The following is a 15,310-nucleotide window of genomic DNA, read 5'->3' as shown; positions in this document are numbered from 1 at the left end:
CTTCAGCCAAACGCAGTACCATAGCATGGATGACAATGCAATATAAAGCAGACAAGAAAAGGAAATAAACTAATCAGTGAATACATTTTAACAATGCCAGCAGTAGTTAAATGCCCAAAACAGCAGTATTACTACCTTTTCTGGCAGTATAACTATTATAGTTAAGTTACAAAAACACATCCAAACACTAATTTATTCTATGTCCAAATCAGAAATGACTGTAAAAGTACAAAAAAAAAAAAGAGTAGATGTGCTTGATGTGCTTTAATAGCAACAGATAATTACTTACTTCCCTTATTTTAAAGGAACTGGCTTACTGGCTTTAATGAAATCTACTTGGAAAAAATCACAAGTATGTAGTTCATCAGAGCTTAATTATACAGCTCATATTATAGACAGAGAAATGCAGTAAATTCATACATGTCTGTTTCCATACTTACATGAGTGGATACCCCTTATTAGCAGTCATAGTTATTGGCCTCTCTAATGTTTCTTTAGACTTTTTCATCAATTCAGAGAAATACATCTTGTTATGAAAGCAGCTTGGTCTTGCTAGACATGCAATGATGCAAGCATTTCTTCCACAAGAAAAAAAGCTCAGAAGTTCAGCCCACATTTGCTTTTATAGATTCATAAGTTCCTAGGTTGTTACTAGGGTAATGATCACTAGGGCCCTTACAAGCCTAGCTGCACACCCAAAACCCTTTGGGTCCCTGGTTTACATGGGCGTCTATGGGGCTCATGTTATTAGGGAGCTAACTAAGGATTTGTAGGGGTGTTAGGATAACACATTTCTTATTCATGGTTTCTGTCCATAAGTGATATGGGGGCCACATTTGAGGTACATTTAACACTTTCCTTTCAATTGTCAAGGTTTCATTTGAGTAGGATCAGGGATGAACTCTGTTTCACATGGATAGAGAACCTACTCCATAGTGTGAGGATTCTATGGGACACATATCTTTTCTTCCAGCACATTCTGTTTATTTTAGAAGTGAAGTTCTGATCCCTGGATTTAGTGTTTCTTGTGCTGTTTGTTTTGCACAGGTGCAACAGATCCATTTGGACTGGGTCTGTGGAAGCCTTATAAACCAGGCAAAGATCCCCTTTTTGTAGCCTGTAGGAAATCAACATAGGACATGGTATTCATTTCCTGAATTCTTTTGTTGAGAAATCTTTGCTGGAGTTCCAACTGTTGCAAGTGTCTGGTTATTGCAAAGTTAAAGGATATTATTCTTCATCTGCTGTTGCTAGTCTCTACCTGCACTTTCAAATTCCAATCACCTATCCATATTAATGATTTCTGCATTGGATTGCCTATTCTCACTGGTTGCAAAGCCATCTTAATGTCTTTGTTTTTTCATTTTTATACCACTGTTAGTAGTACTTGGAATAGCAGACCTAGACCTTTTTACTCAGCTTGGTAGTGGGTTTCTCTACTCCCAGTCTAAAGCATATATTTTGGCACTTGAAAAAAATGAAAATATCACCTGCATTAGGTCACTACACTGGGACTCAGATGGATTACAAATTAAATGCCCTTCAGTCTCTAGAAGTCTTCTTGTCATTGAAATCTATTCTTCAGAAATGTCACAACCATTTAACTGTGCTGTACCAAAACAAAATTGGTAGAACAAGACTGTACTTCTTTCATGTGGGTGTGGGGGATGTTACATTTGGCGTCTGGAATGGTGTGGTTATTATGCTAAATCCGTTATGACTGACCAGATCTTAACATAGTAAAACTGCCTTATTAACAACATAAAGGATCACTACAGCTACAATCAGAAAGATATATATTTTAGTCTTATCTCAGTGTTCTTGCCTCTACTAATGTCCCTGCAGTACTCTAAGAAGTCACTACTAATTTTTTATTTTGCACTAATCTAAAATCACTGATACAGGTAAATATAATACTTTAGTTTTGTTCTTGGTTGGGTTTTTTCTTTTCCATAATTCACTTCATATTCAGCAATCGAGACTGCACTTCCTACTTAAAATTATTTCTACTTCTTTCTTATACCACATCTTCTTTTCTGACAATGGTGGTAGTGAAGAATATTGCTTTTTTTCTCACTCTACATAGTGTCTAAAATTTTTTTCCAGTAAAAAATCTTTGCTTTCAGTTCATGTTCATGTTTATTTAGATGTTTTTTACCAAATACTATTACAAAATATAAAGCCAGGTAAAAACAATATCAACTTATACAAAGACAATGAGTGATACTTCTGTGATGGCAAGTTTTTTTGTCATGTTTTAAATACACAGCAAAAAGCAATTTCCTTGGCTGCAAAGCAGAACTTAAATTACAGTGTTAAAAATAGGAATAATTTACCTCTACTAGTTAGTCAGTTTCTGTAATTGGTATCAGGTTTCTTCACAATAAAATTTCAGATTAAAAGAGGTTTGCATTCCTAAATGCTTAATGTATTTATGGTTACAGAGTAGAGAAAGAAATTAGCTTTACATGGCGGTAGAAAATAAAAAAAAAAGTAAATAAATAGAAAATGTGAATTCCTACAGAATCCAGAGGTTTATGATGGTTGTAGATGGGAAAAATTAAGACCTACAAATACCTTGTTATGAGGCATTTTCCTTGTCCAAGTAATATGATGTAAGAATCAAGGAGATACATTCTCAAAAAAACTGTTTTGAAATTTTAATTCAAACCCAATACAGTGTATACTGAAGAAGGTGAACAGTACAAAATTCTAAGCGAAGAAACAGCTAAGGCATGGATTGTATGTGGTAGTGCAGGGATCATTTCATAGTAAGTATAATACATTTAGGGGATGGGGAATGATGAACCAAAGATGCAGTTGTCGTTAATGTTGATGCATGAATCTCTCTGAAGTGTAAGATCTTGCACAATACCAAGGTGATCTTTAGTCACTAGAGTCTCCCAAGATGGACCGTCTCATTAATGGGAAGAATGTCGTTTTTCAGTGTTTCTTGTTATCTTCAACACATCCTAAGAGGTGTACAATAGCTGCATTTCTCTTCAGTAGAATAACTTGTCTGAATAATTTCTGTTATGTCTCAAAGCTTCTGTGTCCCCCTTTAAAGGTTAAACATTTTATTTAAGTGTTTTACTCATTTGTTAGGTAGGTATTGCCAACTTTATTTTCAGGAAGGAAAAAGAAGAAACACTGAGCTGGTTAACTGATTTGCTCTCCACAACATGTTATAAAGGAAATATTAAAGGAATCAAATGATAGAAAAAAAGGTGAAACTTGCCAGCATCGCTATACTGATCAGCAAAGGATATAGTACACAAATTTGTTTTGCTGCCATGTTGCTGTAGCACTAAAGCCAGTTTTCCAGTTTTAATAAGATGACATTGCATGTTTTTGTGTGTAGGTGAAGCATTCACTTATGCCATGTCTTCACTGCTTTTCTGGAAATAAACAGACCCTTTAACTCAGTGCTTGAAATCTAAGGTAAATGTAATAAACCTGCTGCACTTGCCAAATGAAATATCAGAAACTTTATGGTTACTAAACAGCATGTTACATGTATGATCTAAAATGGCAAATGAAAGACCTTCTTTTTTAGGTCTAGGAATACAGTCTGAAGGCATTCTTGAAAGTGAGACAGAGGTTTACTTCTGATACAATTTTTACATTTAAGCAACTCAAGTTTGAAGATGCAGTCCTTGTACTTTGACATCCATGGCACTAAAAGTTGTAATGCCCTAATACGTGTTTATTAAAATATTCTGGAATCAGATCCTTCATTTGAGGCAGCCCATATCAAAATATAACTCTTCCTTGGATACTGAATTTTATAATAGAGACATTTACTTCAACCATTTGAGCTTGCCTCTTTTGTGATTATGATGTCTCTACCTTAGAAGGCTGTATTCTAAAAGCCATCACCTCTATGTGAAAAAAAATAGTACTGCATACTGTCACATGCAAATAGTCCATTAAGATATTTAATAATTCCTGCATCTGAGAAACATTGCTAATCATCTTCCAGAGTGTAGTTTTCTGTGATATCATTGATTGAGTGCATTCTTCTCAAGGTTCATGATATGATGGCACCATTGACTGTTTTCTACACTCATTAAGTTGAAAATATTCTACTTCATGAAGATTAATTGACTTCATAAAAATAAAAGCTGTTTTTATATAGATGTTAAGAATTAATGTATAGGATAGCTATGCAAAAGACGCTTATATGACAAACCATACCATTACAAAGTATTGCAGTTGTAGTTACACTGCAAGATAGAAACCTCTTTTGCTATGATACACAGATGGCAACATGCCTTGAGCATTTCTTTGTACCTACTTCCTTGCCTCCTTCTAAATGTATTATCATTATATGAAATTCACCTGGTGCAACAAGATGCTAGAATGGGCACTGTGGTGATGAATAATTTCTTCAGTCCAACTGTAGAGAAAAGGGCCTAGAGTTCTGTAAGGGAAATAGTGCTCCCACAAGTTTGAATATTGAAAGATTTTTATTTCGCTACTAACAGCAACATTATATCCAGATGACTGGATTTCCTTCAGTATTGTTTATCAACTAATCTTGTATATAGCCTCCTTCAAATGGCTAAAATGTAACAAAAAAATAATATAAAAATAAAAGTGAAATTAAATAATTTCTTTAATTGTGCAAATTATTCTGATCTTTAAAAGTTACCACAGTCACATTTTGTAGCCTATTTCCTTTCTGTATATCATGGGCTTTTATAGCAATATTATATTAGGACAAATTTCCTGTTAACCAGCTTAGCAAGCTAAGAAGTTCAGAAATCACTGATTTTATTGTTTTTAAAATATTCTGAGTTAAATGAATGACTTGATCAACAGCTACAAATGAGCAGTAGGCTGACATGTGCAAGAAGAAGCAGAAGGTGACTTATATATAAAGGAAAAAAGTTTATGTAACTTCTACCTGCAGACTGTTATTCCTGGCTGTGGGAACAGCTGCCTTAATTCACATGAATAAACAGTGCAAATAACTGCAATTCTTGAAAAAATAGGTATCCTTAGATAATTTTATCCATAAGTCTTTAAATTACCATCTGAAGATGCCAACACTTCTATGCAGAACTTGATATTAAGAGTAACTGGATTTGAAAAAAAAATTACATCTCTAACTTGGAATATTGTCATAACTCAATGCTTCTGAAACTGAACCAAATTGAGAAGTCTTCTGCTTTATTTAAAGCAACCCTCGCATTAATTTATTTACAGTCATAGCAGTTCCCCTAAAAGTACTCACATTATCTATGGTATTCAGAGTATAGAATTATTTTTGCTGTCTATCAAGGTTGCCCTACTAGACCTCTGTGTCTAAAACCGCTGAGTGTGACTGATGCCTTCTAGGTACTGATAACAGCAAAGGATATTTCTCATGGCATGGTTATGATCTAATAATCTCCACTGACATATCCAAAGAAGTGACTGAAGAGAGAGTCTGAATGACACTGAATGTTTAAATGCAGATTTATAGAGGAATTAAGTTCAAGATGGGTTACACTTCTATCTCAAACCTACATGAAAATATTTAACTGCAAATCTCATGCATCTTTAATTTCTTAAATTTGCAAAGTATTATTTGACCATGGTTAAATTTTATGATGTTAGCAGCCAGCATATAAATTATGTGTTTGAAGGAGCTAAACTATTATTATTGGCTCATGTTTACTATTTTGCTAAGGTTCTGTCAGATATTTTGACCTTGTTGGTTTTCGATAAATAAATAACTATGCATGAATTTATTGGTTGAGAGGACAGCATATTGCTTATATAAATTTATGCCTGGAAAGAACATCTGATTATTCTGCATTCTATAAATAGTGTACAAGACTCTTTCTGTACAAATACATTTTCAAACTCCAAAGAAAACTGACAAACCACTTAATAAAACAAAAAAGAGGCAAAAAAATGGAAACAAACATTTTTTTGTATGTTAGTGCTTTCATCAAGTTTAATAACTCAACTTCTTCAGACAAACAGAACAACCATATCAGATACACTTAAATACCAAATACAAAATCAAAGATAAAAGTCACTTGACCAAGCAATATTAAACTTTTAAAGAGACCACATTACGTTTCGGAGAAAAAAAATTTTAATGCATATAAAGTCATTTAAAATACCATCCACCCTCTGAAAAACATTCAGCATCCTCGTTTTTTTAAAACATAAACAACCAAAATACACAAATAATATAAAACTATTAACTATTCAATGAGTCAAACTCTGCAATTTCAGCACACAGACTATAGAACACAGATCATTTAATCCTGGTTGATTATAGGCATGTGTAGGGTACCCTAAGACTTGAGCAGCATGAGTTAATTTGGCAGATTTGAACACATGCCTATATGCATAGACTTACAGGGTTTACATAACAATATTTAAAGACTTGTTCAAAATCTAGGACATAGGAAGTAAAGACAAACAGTTATTGCAGTCCACAGAAAGGAAGAAGGGGTGGAGGCAGAAGGAAGATAAAGGGGATGAGGTGACAGAAGAGGATATAGTTGTGATAACAGTACATTAAGTTTTGTGCAAAAGAGTTATGGCACAAATTCATATAGGTATATTAATACAAGATTAATTAAGGTGGTGCAGGTGCAGATCCATTTATTTATCAGTTATTGCTTCATTTGGCTTTTGAAGGTCCTTGGGTTACAGGCTGCTCATAAGGGAAATGAGATGATATTCCAGATATTTGCAATGCAGTGTGAAAACAGGGATTATCCATTATTGTTGTTAGGTTTAGTAAATGAGAATAATGATTTGTCAGTAGAGTGTAGAGGTCTCTTAGTAGTGTAGGATTGAATAATGGTGTGAACAGATGGGAATGTTTCAATGTTTTGTAGTACTTTGAAACTTGTAATTAATTGTAAGTACAGCTGAGAATTATTTAGCTCAAACCAGTTTAATTGTTTTAGAGAGAGGCAGTGCTGTGATCTGTATTGTTGGTTCAATGCAAATTTGTCTACTTTATTGCAGTATTGCTAGTTTGGCTGATAGAGAGGCATTGAGATTGGTAAGGAAAGGTGCAGCATATAATATGGTGTGGAGTAGATAAGAAGTGTCTATGTTTTGTCTAGCAGAGTCAGTAAGTTAGTGTTTTACTCCATAGAGGCATCCTAGCTTTTGGTGTGTCTTCTTTATGGTTTCTAAAGGTGGAGATCAAATTTCAGGTGGCTGTCTATAATATACCTGGTATACACCTAGTAGTTTGATATTGGTCTTGCTGGATAACAGTATATTAAAGGTAATGTTTATAGGGAGGAGAGAGAATTGGAGGTGAACAGTAGTAGTTTAGATTTTTAAATTTAGGAGGAGTTTTGAGCTGTTGAGCTAATCTTTTATGAAGGAAAAGAATTTCTCTATGAGTGTTTGGAGCATGGATAATTTCATAGCACTATACATTACAGTGGTGTTTTAAAGGTAATGTACTATGCTGGATACTTTATCTGCTGTGTTTAGGTTGTTGATAAATACATTGAACAGTAGTGGTACTAGGATGAAGCCTTGTGGAACTCTGATAGGTATAGGAAGAAAGGAGGAAATCATCTTGAAATTTCATTCCTTTGGACATATTAGTGAGGTAACTAAGAAATCAGTTATGTAAGGATCCCATAGGAAGAGAGTTTAGTTAGAAGAATTTAATGATTAACTGTATTGATTGCACTGGATATATTCAGACATATGGATCAGTTTAGAAAACCTGGATTTCTATTGTGATGTATTATATCTATGAACCTTACAAGTGAGGTGGTTGTACTGTGATTTGGCCTGAATCCATGCTGTGAAGGACTGAGGTGGTTATGAGAAGCAATATATTTAGTAAATTGAGAGTGAATACATCTTTCCAAGATTTTGGATAAGGCAGACAGAATGGCAATTGTTCTATAGTTTGTGAGCTGGGTAGAGCTATGGAAGGGAATTTTATAAGATTTGTTTCCATATGGTGGGGGCATATTTTTCTTGGACAGAGCAGCTTATTAGAACTGAGACAGGATATGCAAGGCTATCTACAGTAAGTGTGAGGTATTCAGATGGAATCTGGTTTAGGGGCAGTGGCTGTTATATTAAGGGAGAGTAGGTATATTTTAAATGTAGATGCTGGCACTGGATTGATTGTCAATATCTGTTGTGCCTTCAGTGATTGGGGTGGGATGGTTGGACTTGTAGTAGTTTTGAAGTAGGGAGGTTACTATATTTATAAAATGTGAATTCTACTGTGAAGCAATGTTTTGGGAGGTATTGGTTGGGTATGAGCTGGGTTGGGATGCTTTTATAGGCTTGATTAATATATTTATGGATTTGCAGAAGATTTTTGGATTGATTGATTGATGATGAATTTTGGGTGTTTCTAAATAAACTTTTTTATCCTGTTTTATGCATTAATTGCTATGGTTCCTTAACTGCAAATATCATTGCAGGGGTGTTTGAAACTTGGTTTGTAGCCATGACTTCCAGGCTTTATCTCTAAGTAACATGAGTTATTTTTTTAATTAGTTAACCAAGAGGCTGGTTTGCTTTTAACTCATTTTATTGCTAATGGTGCTTGCTCTACCAGGATACTTAGAAATCTTCTATTAAATGTCTCTGCTGCTTTATTAAAGGGAATAGTTTTAAGTGGAGCCCAGTTCAAAGTACTTGTTTCTTAAGTGAGGTTACTCAAGTTTTTGATTGTGTTATAGTGGTGAATCCTGTGAGGTTGCTTAGGATATCTGATTATGTAGCTTAGCTGGTAGTCATATAGGCTAGTTGGTAAGGTTTCACTTGTGGCAACATTGTTTGGGGTGGATATTAGAATCCAGTCTAAGATAGAGTCTTTAGGTGTGGTCTTGTTAATTTTAGTTGTAGTCCTGATAAATTGAGAGAAGCTCTATAGTTGAATTAAATTTTTTTGGACTACATTTTGCCAGTCTACATTAACATCTCGAGCAAGATGGTTTTGACTCTTATGTTGGTTGAGATCCAGTGTGGGAATGTTGTTACCTGTCTAGGTACTTGTCATTATTCTGTCTGAGGAGTAAGAAGACAAGATCAGCATTGTTGAAAGTGGGTATAGTATCATGGCACATGAAGAGAGCTAAAACATTTCTGTAGAAAATAGCAATTCCATCTGCATTTTTGTTAGTTCTATCTAGTCTGAGTATATTACATCCTGGTGGAATTATTTCTTTATCTTTGATTATTAGCTTTAAACCAGGTTTCTGTGACAATTTAGAGATCAGAGGAGTAGTAGACTATACAAGCATGAACTTCTGTGATTTTGTTATAGAGACTTCATAGGTTACTGTATAATGTTTCATGTCATGTGGGGCTGGAGAGAGCACCTGTTACTGTTTTGGGATGTGAGTGTGCCGGTTTGGTGTGGTCTGGGGTAAGATGTATGGGTCTGTGATTGGGATGTATATCCCCTCCCAGTATTATTGTCCATTTAGCAACATGGCTAATGAAGAGCCAGTTATATATGGTTAAGAGATTATAGACAAGTTTTGATAATGGCAGAGTATGTGCTTCTTCCATTGCATTTATGGTGATAATGTAATCAATGTCAAGTTGACTGGAGGAGATATGAGGGGAAATGTGATATACTATTCTGGTTTAAGTATGGTCTGGTAGGTTTAGGTAAGTAATAGTTGGAGAGAAAGATTTGTGATAGCTTGTTGAAAGTGAGTATAGTGAGAGATGCTAGTGATAGAATATGAAGTTGTGGCGTATTTGGGATTTAGAAGGATGTATGGATTGGTGATAGTGTGTATGGGGACTATATATCCAAGACATTCTGCTTTCATCAACCACTTAGTACTGGATAGTAAGACATGGTTATCTAAAATGGAACTTCTTAAAAAATATTTCTGCCAACCACTTGAAGACAATCCCAATATAACAATTACTAAGATGCCTTTTCAACTTTCTGATTTTCCTGTTTTGAAGGAAAAGTTCTTTGGAAATGTAAAATTAGTGCTTCTTCACAGGTGATCTTGTCAGAATTGATTTTGATGAGGATTCTGGCAAAACTCCTGGCAAAATTACTTTAATTGCATCTCACTCAATACATAAATTAATGTCACATTGTCTCTCAAAAGTAGCATGGATTTTTGTCTGGTTTCAGTACATTCACAGCCATCTGGGCATTCATTGACTACATTCTTCTTGATATGAACAAATGCCACACTTACTGGGCAGTTTGTATTAACTTAAACCACAGCTGAATGAAATGTATTCAAAATAGTACCACGAATGGAAGGCCAATTCCAATATATTATAATATAATTTATTAAAAACAAATGCACACAGAAAATGTTGTGTGCATTTGTTTTTAATAAATTCTATTATAATATATTGGAATTGGCCTTCCATTTGTGGTACTCATTTATATTAACCTGTCCAAAGCCTTCAATCTTGTCAATCACTCAGTTCTCCTAGAGTATAGAAGAACTGTGAAACTGACAAAATTAAAGGGATCATGCTACCATCTCCTGGATAATCCCACAAAATAGTTATTAGCAATGACACTTTGCCTTGGTCCAAAGATTACCTCTCTAATCATCACTTCATAGTCATTTTCAACTCATTAACCTCTCCTTTAGTCCTGCTGTAGGAATTAGTCCCACAGGCATTTAGTCTGGCACATCTTCTCATTTCTACCTACATTAACAAGTTCCCTTTTAACTTACTCTGTTTCTCTCATGTCTTATGTTGATAACTTGGCACTGCTCTGCTGCAACCTCACTGTCTCTTCTCTTGAACTTGAATTTTCATCTGATTTTCATGCCCTTAATCAATGAGTCAGTGATGAACAATTACTGTTTAACTCCTCTAAAACAAATACAATTTTTTGATACAAGCCAAAAGTGCATTTCTATCTCTAGACTTCTAAAAATCCTTGATCATCTAATTGACATTATTGAAAAATGTCATTTCATTCAAATACCTAGGAATTTGGTCGGATCCCTTCCAAAATGTCTGAATACACCTGGACTACAGACACAAAAAATCAACACTCCCTTATTCTGGATCAATACCTTTCTATCCAGAACCCGAAGAAAAGTCATAGATAAAAGCATCTGACTGGCTCAGGTAAAACATGGCCACCCTCAAATCACTGAAGCCTCTAAAAGAAATACATCCATCATTCAATTCATCTCAAATGTCATCTGTAAGTTCATCACTCTTTCCACAAGACATGAGCACCACTGCAAACTATTAAAAAGTTAACCGGCTTCCTGTAAGACAATGTCTTGACTTTCTATTTACCTCTCAGCTATTTAAACTTAACAAGAGTGAAACCTTCCACCCACTACCCTCACGATTACTCAGAGCTGCATCAACATGCAATCTTAGAAATCTTAACCAGCCAGGTCCTTTTCTCCAAATGAAACTTAATTACACGGACCATACTTTCTCAGTCCTTCATCCCAAACTGTGAGACTCTCTCCCTTGCTTTCTTAAAGATAATTACTCTTACCCCATTTTCTGATCAGAATTAAATGTTTATTTTAAGGGCTAGAAAAATGCAGCTGCTACTTATCCTGTTATGTAATTTAACCTCTTTCTAAACTTCTTCTCTCTACATACCTTGCGCTATCTCTACTTTTCATTGGAATTCATTCAGCTTGCCAACTCTGATTTCCATTCTGTATATAATGCATGTATATATTATGTTTTGTCAGTCACTCTGTATGTCATTTCTTTTATCTATTGTCTTTATGCCTTCAGGTCAGATATGATATGCACTTTGTATATAATTTATGTATAGTTTGCATTTTGTCATTCAGTCTCTATGTAATGGCATGCATCTATTATTGTGTTTACCCAGGAGTACATCCTATAGGGTCAGCCCTCTACCCTGGTTACTGATTTCAAAATAAAATAAAATAAATAAATTGTGGTTGTAAAATTCTTTCCACCTCCCAAGGTTAATTATAATAAAATAATTTTTAATTACTCTCTCCATTCATCTATGCATCCTCAAAACTATTTTTCCATTTTGCACAAGGGGTGAGGGTGTCACATCAACAGTGACAATCATCTTGAGCCAAGGTTTACACTGCCAGGTGGCTAGCCCTGCCACAGTAGTTCATCCGTACTCACATCTATGGCCAATTTAGAATGTCCAATCCACCTACTGCTTGTCTTTGTAATGTGGGAGCAAACCAGAGCACCTGGAAGAAACCCACACAACTGCAGGGAGGGCATGCACATTCTACAGAGAAGGCAACCCACCCAAGAATCAAACCAGAAAACATGTCTTCCTCTATATATATTTATATACTGCTAGATATATACGTGTATGTGTGTGTTTATACAGGGAGATGCATAAATATCTGTATGAGTGTGTGTGTGTGTGTGTGTGTGTGTGTGTGTGTGTGTGTGTGTGTGTGTGTGTGTGTGTATGTGTGTGTGTGTGTGTGTGCGTGTGTGTGTGTGCGTGTGTGTGTGTGTGTGTGTGTGTGTGTGTGTGTGTGTGCGTGTGTGTGTGTGTATAATGTATCTTCATCTTGTAGCAGTAGTGGTGGCCTGTTCATTGAAATGCACTAGTACAGAATAGTCATGTAGTATTGGGTGGATAGACTCATTAAGGTTACTTAACCTGAAGAAGACAAGGACATTAGCGTTAGTGATGAACAGCTTTCTGTCTTGCTCTAGGGCAGATTTGTGACCTTTAGGTCTAAAGACCAGCTTCTGGTTGGTTATACAAGATGATAAGCATTCTAGAAAGTAAAAAGAGTTTTTCAAAATTCTTTTCAAAAAAACAAGTTTGATTTATCTCTGCTGTTGTGGAAAGAGAAGATATTTTGGAATATCTGTTTCTGCACGATTGCAAAGAGATATGTTGTATAGTTGCAAGATCTCTGTAAGTACTACTAATTTACTTTGTGCTAGAACCGTGCCTATAATATATATATATATATATAATCTGCACACACACATACACAAACACACACACATGTCAATAAAATGTCAACAGCTCTTTTAGCTGACACAAATTGTCAAGTACATTGGTGGCTGAATGCAGGCTAAGCCATGTCAAATATATCTTTTAGTGAAAAAAAATGAAAATACAGTAGTGGTAAGTGGAAGTGAAAGAGTGTATGTAAAACTGTTCTTGGGTTAGGGTTAGAGTAAAAGATGAGGAAGGGGATCATTTAAATATTGTGCATAAGTGGTGTTGAGTGTGAACTGTGTCAATGCAGGAGAGGGATTTTAGTAAAGCAATGTGCTGGATTTGGGTTGGGGCAATGGTATGATTAGTGTTAGCACCCCTGCAACACCTTACTCATATGGGCTAACCCTAACCCTAACACTACCCCTATCCCTTTCTTAAAACCATTTCCCTAACAGCACCACTATTCATGCAGAGTGTGTCTCAAAAGTTTGTGGTCTGGTTTTTTTTTTTTTTTTTTTTTCCAGAAAGAGATGAAGATGGATTTGCTGAGTTGTGCCTTAATGACCCAAGTGGTTTAAAATATAGAAATGGGAAGCCTAGTATACTGAAAGGCATTTTTGGACTAACACTTTAGTAAGGCATATGAATAAATTAATATGTTGTTCTGCATGGTAAAGGGGAGGATATGGGTACATGCAGACACTTGTGAAGTGTGAGAGATGATAGTTAAGGTGTTTGCAAGCAGGATTAAGTTGGAGGCAGTAAGGTGTCAGGATTGAGGATCAGATGAGGCATTTAGAGGCACACTTTGCATGAGTATACTAACAGCCAGTGCACTGTGGGCTGAGGTGTTTAGGGAGTGTAATGACTATATGTAGTAGTGGGCAAGGAAGAAGGATTTTGTCCTGGAAGAAGGATGAGGGGCTTTTCAAAGATGCCAGTACTATAAAGGGCTGTCTTTATATTAGTCTAGAATGTATTGTTGTGCTCAGAGCTGGGTTGAAAAACTACATCTCGGTGAACATACATTTCGACAAAGATGGAATGTGGTATTGCAGAAGAAGAAGAGAATGCAGATATTCTTTCAGCAGACATAATATAATACAAGTATAAAAGATGCGACTTGTAACATGAAGTCATGCTGTTAATGTACAATGGTCTATATCTTAATAGCAAGCAAGCTGCAAACAACAATTATAGAAGGAAGGTTGGGCACTGGACATATCAAAGAAACACAGGCCGATGACCAGTAAGGTTAGACACAGACAGTAAGACAGAGAAAAGAGGGATAGATATGGAAACATGAACTTGATAAAGGAAGACATTAAAGGTGAGGTCAGAGTACAGATTGAACAACATTAAAGGTGAGGTCAGAGTACAGATTGAACAACATTAAAGGTGAGGTCAGAGTACAGATTGAACAACATTAAAGGTGAGGTCAGAGTACAGATTGAACAACATTAAAGGTGAGGTCAGAGTACAGATTGAACAACATTAAAGGTGAGGTCAGAGTACAGATTGAACAACATTAAAGGTGAGGTCAGAGTACAGATTGAACAACATTAAAGGTGAGGTCAGAGTACAGATTGAACAACATTAAAGGTGAGGTCAGAGTACAGATTGAACAACATTAAAGGTGAGGTCAGAGTACAGATTGAACAACATTAAAGGTGAGGTCAGAGTACAGATTGAACAACATTAAAGGTGAGGTCAGAGTACAGATTGAACAACATTAAAGGTGAGGTCAGAGTACAGATTGAACAACATTAAAGGTGAGGTCAGAGTACAGATTGAACAACATTAAAGGTGAGGTCAGAGTACAGATTGAACAACATTAAAGGTGAGGTCAGAGTACAGATTGAACAACATTAAAGGTGAGGTCAGAGTACAGATTGAACAACATTAAAGGTGAGGTCAGAGTACAGATTGAACAACATTAAAGGTGAGGTCAGAGTACAGATTGAACAACATTAAAGGTGAGGTCAGAGTACAGATTGAACAACATTAAAGGTGAGGTCAGAGTACAGATTGAACAACATTAAAGGTGAGGTCAGAGTACAGATTGAACAACATTAAAGGTGAGGTCAGAGTACAGATTGAACAACATTAAAGGTGAGGTCAGAGTACAGATTGAACAACATTAAAGGTGAGGTCAGAGTACAGATTGAACAACATTAAAGGTGAGGTCAGAGTACAGATTGAACAACATTAAAGGTGAGGTCAGAGTACAGATTGAACAACATTAAAGGTGAGGTCAGAGTACAGATTGAACAACATTAAAGGTGAGGTCAGAGTACAGATTGAACAACATTAAAGGTGAGGTCAGAGTACAGATTGAACAACATTAAAGGTGAGGTCAGAGTACAGATTGAACATTACTCCCCAGTGGAGATCAAGGGAGTTGGCAGGGTAAGAAACTATGAC

Source organism: Protopterus annectens, chromosome 5.part0 (genome assembly GCF_019279795.1).
Source record: "Protopterus annectens isolate FY-2018-M chromosome 5.part0, PAN1.0, whole genome shotgun sequence".
Lineage (NCBI taxonomy): Eukaryota > Metazoa > Chordata > Ceratodontiformes > Protopteridae > Protopterus > Protopterus annectens.
Note: the sequence above shows the minus strand (reverse complement) of the source record.